The sequence below is a fragment of the Myxocyprinus asiaticus genome, chromosome 34, assembly GCF_019703515.2.
Source record: "Myxocyprinus asiaticus isolate MX2 ecotype Aquarium Trade chromosome 34, UBuf_Myxa_2, whole genome shotgun sequence".
NCBI lineage: Eukaryota > Metazoa > Chordata > Actinopteri > Cypriniformes > Catostomidae > Myxocyprinus > Myxocyprinus asiaticus.
In genome coordinates this window covers 16,541,328-16,548,271 of record NC_059377.1, presented here as the reverse complement: position 1 = coordinate 16,548,271, position 6,944 = coordinate 16,541,328, and positions in this window count along the sequence as shown.

Below are 6,944 nucleotides of genomic sequence, written 5' to 3'. Positions count from 1 at the left end.
CATTTAAAAATAATGCTTCCACTCCGTTACAACTGAAAGGAACTTTGTTCCCATTTTTGGTTACGTTCTGCACAATTTTTTGTTCCCTTTCAGTTTTCGTTTCTTGAACTGTTTTTAGTCCCTGATTATATTAGAAAGTCAGATGTTGTAATCAACATGCAAGTAGCCATTCTGTTGTCATAAGACAAAAATCACTCAATCAGTCAAAGAGGTGTAAATCTCTTTTAAATAAATCTGAGATTTTTATGAAAAGGCACATTTTGTTCAGGTCAAATTACTTAAAAACACTTTTTTTGTATACTCATGTATATTCAAGGTGAAAGTATTTTAATACATTTGATTTTTTTTTTTTTTTTAATTGGAGAATATGCTACAATTGTCTTTCAAAACATTATAAAACCAACATGGACACAAAGATTACATTGCATTTTAAAGTGTTTTAAACTAGATTTTTAAATGATTTCTCATTTTTATCACCTTGGACAACCTTATTTGTCAATGACCCATATACATTCTGTATGTAAATGTATATGGCACAGAGTAGTGCTTCGTAAATATTGAAGTGCACTGAATACGTACAATATTATGTTATGAAATATTTATTATTAATACATCTATTTAGTCCCATTCAGCCATGATTTATCACTACATGTACTTCACTACATGAACATGCAATTCCAGTTCAGCTCTTCAACATCAATTATGAAGTCATTAGCATGAAAAGAGTAGATCCTTGAATGATTAGTAGATTAAATAATCCATAGGCCATTTTTACATTTAATCAATGAATAATCCTGAGTTGTTTTGAGATATATATAGAATACATTACATACATTCATATTATATACAGGTGCTGGTCATATAATTAGAATATCATCAAAAAGTTGATTTATTTCACTAATTCCATTCAAAAAGTGAAACTTGTATATTATATTCATTCATTACACACAGACTGATATATTTCAAATGTTTATTTCTTTTAATTTTGATGATTATTACTGACAACTAAGGAAAATCCCAAATTCAGTATCTCAGAAAATTAGAATATTACTTAAGACCAATACAAAGACAGGATTTTTAGAAATCTTGGCCAACTGAAAAGTATAAACATGAAAAGTATGAGCATGTACAGCACTCAATACTTAGTTGGGGCTCCTTTTGCCTGAATTACTGCAGCAATGCGGCGTGGCATGGAGTCGATCAGTCTGTGGCACTGCTCAGGTGTTATGAGAGCCCAGTTTGCTCTGATAGTGGCCTTCAGCTCTTCTGCATTGTTGGGTCTGGCATATCGCATCTTCCTCTTCACAATACCCCATAGATTTTCTATGGGGTTAAGGTCAGGTGAGTTTGCTGGCCAATTAAGAACAGGGATACCCTGGTCCTTAAACCAGATACTGGTTGCTTTGGCACTGTGTGCAGGTGCCAAGTCCTGTTGGAAAATGAAATCTGCATCTCCATAAAGTTGGTCAGCAGCAGGAAGCATGAAGTGCTCTAAAACTTCCTGGTATACGGCTGTGTTGACCTTGGACCTCAGAAAACACAGTGGACCAACACCAACAGATGACATGGCACCCCAAACCATCACTGACTGTGGAAACTTTACACTGGACCTCAAGCAACGTGGATTGTGTGCCTCTCCTCTCTTCCTCCAGACTCTGAGACCCTGATTTCCAAAGGAAATGCAAAATTTACTTTCATCAGAGAACATAACTTTGGACCACTCCGCAGCAGTCCAGTCCTTTTTGTCTTTAGCCCAGGCGAGACGCTTCAGACGCTGTCTGTTGTTCAAGAGTGGCTTGACACAAGGAATGCGACAGCTGAAACCCATATCTTGCATACGTCTGTGCGTAGTGGTTCTCCCCCACATTTTTGAATGGGTTTTGTTTCACAATCCTCTCCAGGGTGCGGTTATCCCTATTGCTTGTACACTTTTTTCTACCACATCTTTTCCTTCCCTTCGCCTCTCTGTTAATGTGCTTGGACACAGACCTCTGTGAACAGCCAGCCTCTTTTGCAATGACCTTTTGTGTCTTGCCTTCCTTGTACAACGTGTCAATGGTCGTCTTTTGGACAACTGTCAAGTCAGCAGTCTTCCCCATGATTGTGTAGCATACAGAACTAGACTGAGAGACCATTTAAAGGCCTTTGCAGGTGTTTTGAGTTAATTAGCTGATTAGAGTGTGGCACCAGGTGTCTTCAATATTGAACCTTTTCACAATATTCTAATTTTCTGAGATACTGAATTTGGGATTTTCCTTAGTTGTCAGTTATAATCATCAAAATTAAAAGAAATAAACATTTGAAATATATCAGTCTGTGTGTAATGAATGAATATAATATACAAGTTTCACTTTTTGAATGGAATTAGTGAAATAAATCAACTTTTTGATGATATTCTAATTATATGACCAGCACCTGTATATTCATATTCTAGACTAAACTGAAATAAAATAAAAAATGTAATGCATGGATAACCAGCTATCAGATATGCCAACTCAGGGTCACACCTAAAAATTCATGATCAAAGGGAAAACTGCATTTTCATTTTCAACCTGTAGGCGGCATTATATACTTAATATTTCAAGAAAGATCGGCTCTGATTATTGTAGCAAAGTGCACATCTTAATTTTCAAAATTTCAACAGGAAAAATGTTCTAGAATAAAACAAAAAGGTAATAATGTACAGTGGAGAAATTGCTTATATAAGTGCAGCACTAATCAAAGTTACAGCTGCTTCTAGCTATGGTAGATTAACTAAACATTTAAAGGACAAAGCCAATGAACCAGACATCTAAAGTCACTCAAGGGTGTCCTTAATGAATTTAAAATTAGTTTTGGTTATGCTTGAAAGACACTTCTGGTTGCACGTATAAAGAAAACCCAGCATGGTATTTAAATATGGTCAGTGTGGGAAATTTAATTTCAAGAGCAGAGGCAAACTAATGAGGGGGTTAGTAGGCACACTATAATGTTCCTGGTTACTCATTAACTATAGGCCCATGAGGACCCTGCTGAGCAGGACAGGAGGTCTAACATAGCAAAAGTCAAGAATGCATTATCTGTATGTTCACAAACCCACAACATAGCAAGGTTAGGAACAAAACATTTGATTTAGTGTGATAGATATGTTGAACTCATTCTGTCTAGTTGTTAAAGGTTATGGAAGCCTAGGAGTGCCATTTAAAAAAGAATGAAGGATTAAATTATCAATCTATTAATTTGAAAATAAAAATGTGAATAAATAAACCAATTTATAAATGGACAAATAAATAGACACTTTTAAATGTGTTTATTTAATTAATGTTTTAAAATGTACTAATATTTAGCAATAAATCAGCATATTAATAAGTCATTTTTAAATGCACCTTTTAAATTGCATTTTAAAAAGCATTTGGCAATTGCATTTCTTCATCCATTTGCCAATGGCTTTTATTTATTTTTTGACTTTTCCTTTCTTTTTTCCATTTGTCAAGCCATACCTGCTGAAGCCCAGGAATGGTATTTAAAAAAGAATGAAGGAATAAATTACCAATCTATTAATTTGAAAATAAAAACTTGAATAAATAAGTCAATTTATAAATGGACAAATAAAAAGACAAATTTAAATGTATTTATTTCATGTTTAAAATGTAATTAAATGTAGCAATAAATTAGTACATTAATGAGTCTTTTAAATAGCATTTAAAAAAGGTATTTGGCAATTGCTTTTCTTAATTCATTTGCCAATTGCTTTTCTTTTTTGTTTTGCTTTTCTTTTTTCTTTTCTTTCTCCAATTGAGAAGAGTTTAAAAAATGCCATTGGACTGTTGACTCGTGGGAGCAACAAATGAACTTTTGACTCAGTTATAAGACACACCCTCTCTCTCATGTGCCACTCTAAGAGGATGTAAACTACTCTCGTCCTGTTATTGGACGAGAGTAGTTTACGTGATTTTATTGGATATGCAAATCCCGCGCATAAGAAACGAATGCGAAGCATATCAGAAGTTAATGGTGGCTCGTTCACTGTTGCTGTGAAATGCTGAACGCGGCCCTACCTGAGCATGCACAGTGATACGTGTCCAGGATCGGAGCTGGTAATTGTGATGCTGTCAACAGAACCAGCCTCCCAACCTGCGCCCCGAACTGAAAGCATGTGACGGAGGTGAGCAAGGGCAACGGCTCAAGTCGCTGGAGAAAGCTGATGGACTTTCCAGACCTTATACTGAAGAAAACGCACATTCCCTTTCAGTTATATCACATTCATTTTAAAAACACTGTATGATCATCTTTAAATATTTTATTTTTATTAAAATAATTGCCTGTGTATGATCGAGAAAAGGCAGACTCTCAGAATGACGGTCAGCGGAGTATACAGAGAAGGCAAGCAAGCACACTTTTGTGAAACAAATGGTAGTGTTTAATGTTCAAAAAACACATGATTTTTCTCATTCTGTACATTTATTTTCCCCGTTCTTCATACTCTGGCTGAAATGCTCTGATTTACCTCCTGTCTCTTTAAATCTCTCCTTTCCAAAAAGCCCAGTCTGCTCTGATTGGTCAGCTGGCCTAGTCTGTTGTGATAGGTCAACCGCGTAGAGCGTGTGTCGGAAATGGAACGCCCCTTACCATAACCGAGTTTCAGCTCCCGAGGCTTTGTGAGCAGCTCTGTAAACACTATTGTAACTATAATAACAGTGGTGTCAGTTTTTGCTGTACCACCTCTAGCCTGAGTCTGATAATGAATGAAATAATGAAAGTTTGAAAGAACAAGCTGATCGACCCGAACCACCTTCGCAAGCACAACTTGAGCAGGACGTTTCGCAGTTGTAAGTTTTAATTACAATTTTCTTACAAGTACACTGTTGATTATTGTGAACCTAACAAAGCTTCAAGTAAAAGACACGTAGTGCATCTAAGTTAGTCATCTTTTGCTGGAATGGGTGTAGCCGAACTTTGTCGCCAGAGTTATGAACAGAGAACAGAGGCTTACTCCCAGTTGGACATTAGTTAGCCGTGGACTACCGTGGATAGAGGCTATAACATTACAGCTTGTAATAAGATAATTATAAGACTCTTGAGATCAACCATTTTGTTACACAGTTTTAGGTAAAAGCCAGCCCACAGCTGAATAGTAAATCCTTACCAAAACAGTAACATTACATAGCAAGTTAGCTGAGCACTGCCGTGGATTGCATATGTAAAATGACCATTTGTAAAAATAAATCCATTTCCACACTTGATCACTATTCATGATAGTAAAAACGAAAAACAATCTGCATAATTCTACACAATTGTAGGCAAAAGTGGGCCCGCAGCTGATTAGCAAAACTATTTCAATACAATAAGAGTTTACAATTAACCAGTTAACCAGTTCACTCTGCAAGTTAGCAGAGGCCTACAGCAGTTCACTGGGTGTACACCTTAGCTACAACACAAAACTCCGCTTTTGAACTCTCGTTAGCAGACAAATACACAATAATCAGGTTGTGATCCTGAAGCGCCAGATTGTCCCAACAAAGTGGGAACTGCCACATCTTTCAGGAGTAACCGTCTTGAAAATCCGGCATTGGTTGTGGTTGTACTGCTAAATAATTAAAATAAATTTTAACCACTGATTCTTCAATTTGTCTGCCTTTGGAAGTCTAAACAAAGAGGTTTTGCTTTCGCAGTGAAGAAAACAGCGTCTTCTCAACATGGCGACAACACTAACCCAACTCATCCTAGCCTCGGCTATAACTACGTTTGTTTCATGTACTCATTTATTGACATTTTAAACATGAAATAAATATGATTTACATAATGCATGATTTTATTGTTAAATATAATGCATTATATAATATATTTATAATACAAAATGTGTCTTTTTATTTGTCTATTTATAAATTGACTTATTTATTCAAGTTTTTATTTTCAAATTAATAGATTGGTAATTTATTCCTTCATTCTTTTTTAACTGGCACTCCTGGGCTTCAGCAGGTATGGATTGACAAATGGAAAAAGAAAAGTCAAACAATTAAGAAAAGCAACTGGCAAATGGATGAAGAAAAGCAATTGCCAAATGCTTTTAAAATGCAATTTAAAAGGTGCATTTAAAAATGACATTAATATGCTGTTTTATTGCTAAATATTAGTACATATTAAAAACATTAATTAAATAAACAAACACATTTAAATGTGTCTATGTATTTGTCCATTTATTAAATTGGTTTATTTATTCACATTTGAATGTGTCTATTTATTTGTCCATTTATAAAAATAAAAAAATAAAAAAATAAATGTATTCACATTTTTATTTTCAGATTGATAATTTATTCCTTCATTCTTTTTTTAAATGGCACTCCTGGGCTTCCATAAAAAGTAGCCTATAATCCATAAACCTTCGTGGGAGTAATGTGTCCTTTGAGCAGTGAATTCCTGCAAACTAAAAAAAGGCAACAGCTTTGAATAAATAAATCTTAAACAAATCTCTTTTAAAACCTGTTGCCTGGCTTGGCTCAAAAAAAGTTGCTGTTTTGGATTTACTTTACACTGGTTACTATTCATTGCACATGCTTTTATTTCTGCTAAAGCTGAGTATAAATTTGATTCATTGAGCAGCTGAGTGAGCAAAAGCACAATCTCATTTTAATAAATCAGCTGTGAATTTAAAAAAAAAAAAAAAAAAAAAAAAGTATAACCAGGGTGGTTATAAACCAGGATTTAGTGTGGTCAGATATGTGGCAGATTTTTCTTTTTCTTTCATTCATTCATTCATTCATTCATCCATCCTTTTTTCCTCATATGCACTTTGTCATATTTTCTCTTTCAAATATTAATTTATCTTTTATTAGATTAATTAGTTTTTTGTTTTTGTTTTATTGATTTAATTTTATTAAACAGTACTCCATCTTAAAAATTAAATTTATTTATTTATTTTTTAGTGTAGAAAGCATTTAGCATTTGCTCTTATTCACAAAAACTTG